The sequence below is a fragment of the Asparagus officinalis genome, chromosome 1, assembly GCF_001876935.1.
Source record: "Asparagus officinalis chromosome 1, Aspof.V1, whole genome shotgun sequence".
NCBI lineage: Eukaryota > Viridiplantae > Streptophyta > Magnoliopsida > Asparagales > Asparagaceae > Asparagus > Asparagus officinalis.
In genome coordinates this window covers 63031670-63033063 of record NC_033794.1, presented here as the reverse complement: position 1 = coordinate 63033063, position 1394 = coordinate 63031670, and positions in this window count along the sequence as shown.

Genomic DNA, 1394 nt, shown 5'->3' with positions numbered 1-1394 from the left:
AGGATACCAACCTAGACGGAAATGTCGATTCCGTCTAGGTTGGTTTCCGTCTAGATTGATCAATTTAGATGGAAATCCGTCTAGTTTGATTCAAACTAGACGGTAACAGAATAAACCAATCTACCTAGACGGATTTCCGTCTAGATGAACCAACCTAGACGGATTGTAGACCAACCTAGACGGAAATTTCCGTCTAGGTTGGTCGTTTTTCTACTAGTGATATAAACTTTTCAAGAGGATCTTTTGTAAATTAGAAATTTTAGAAATTTTAAAATGATGAACTCAAAGTCAATATTAAATAATATAACATTATCATTTATGCTTATAAATTAAAAAAGATCTTGCGATTTAGTTTCAATTGAAAAAATCTAGCTTATGGCAATCTGGTTTTCTAATATAAACTTTGTTTAAATTGAAAATCTAGCATATGACTATCCGCTTTTTCTAATATATTGTACGTGCTACGTTGCAAATATTTATAACATAAATACTTACTATGGAATGACACTAGCTAGATATATCAGTTCGTCAATAAATGAGAAAATCCTGTCATTGAACATTTCTATTTTACTATCTGAGAATCTTCAAGTATTAGTGATAGATGATTAGTATTGAATATATAAAAGGATTTCGGATTAAAAAGGCGTTACAATTTTAGTAAGAAAATACAATAGAAGATTTTATTGGCTGCTGAACTTGAAAGTGAAAAAGGCATTTAAATTAAGAAAATGGTAGAGATAGAAGGAAGGGAAGGAAATGCCAGAGAGGGAGGCCGGCGCAATGTCTTTGTCAGACACCACCCACCGCAAATAGATTTGTCTCTTCTTTTACTGGGAACAAATACACACTCATAATCGTCCAAATCCAGCTGACATACATTCGAGAATATAGTAAACCAATCCACGTCAAAAGCTCAATTATGAGCATCTTTTTTCATATCTGCCTCTATTTTTACCATCAAAGCTTTCCAAGCTTAATGGGTCATTACAGAGGATGAAATTGATAATACTCCACTTCAGTTAATAGGACTTCAAAAAATGAGTATCAGCATTGATGCACAAGATCTATTGCAAATAATTAAAAACACAGCAGTGTAGTTCATGTTAATCACAGAATGCATGATTTGTGTACTACTTTCGTACATCTAGTATTGGCCAGACAAGGTGAACGCTTCTAGTTCATATTACTACGGATGGCTGAAAACTGTGATTAGTTATTATAAACAAATGCAATTAAGTTATTTAAACAAATAAACGAAATAATAGTAAAAGTAATAAACAAACAAATTACTCACCCTCTGAACAAATAGACATCACAGTTGGGCATTTTCCTCCCGGCCTTGAACTCCTTCAAGCTAACCGGCGGGCATCCCACCTTCACCGGCACCCTCCTTG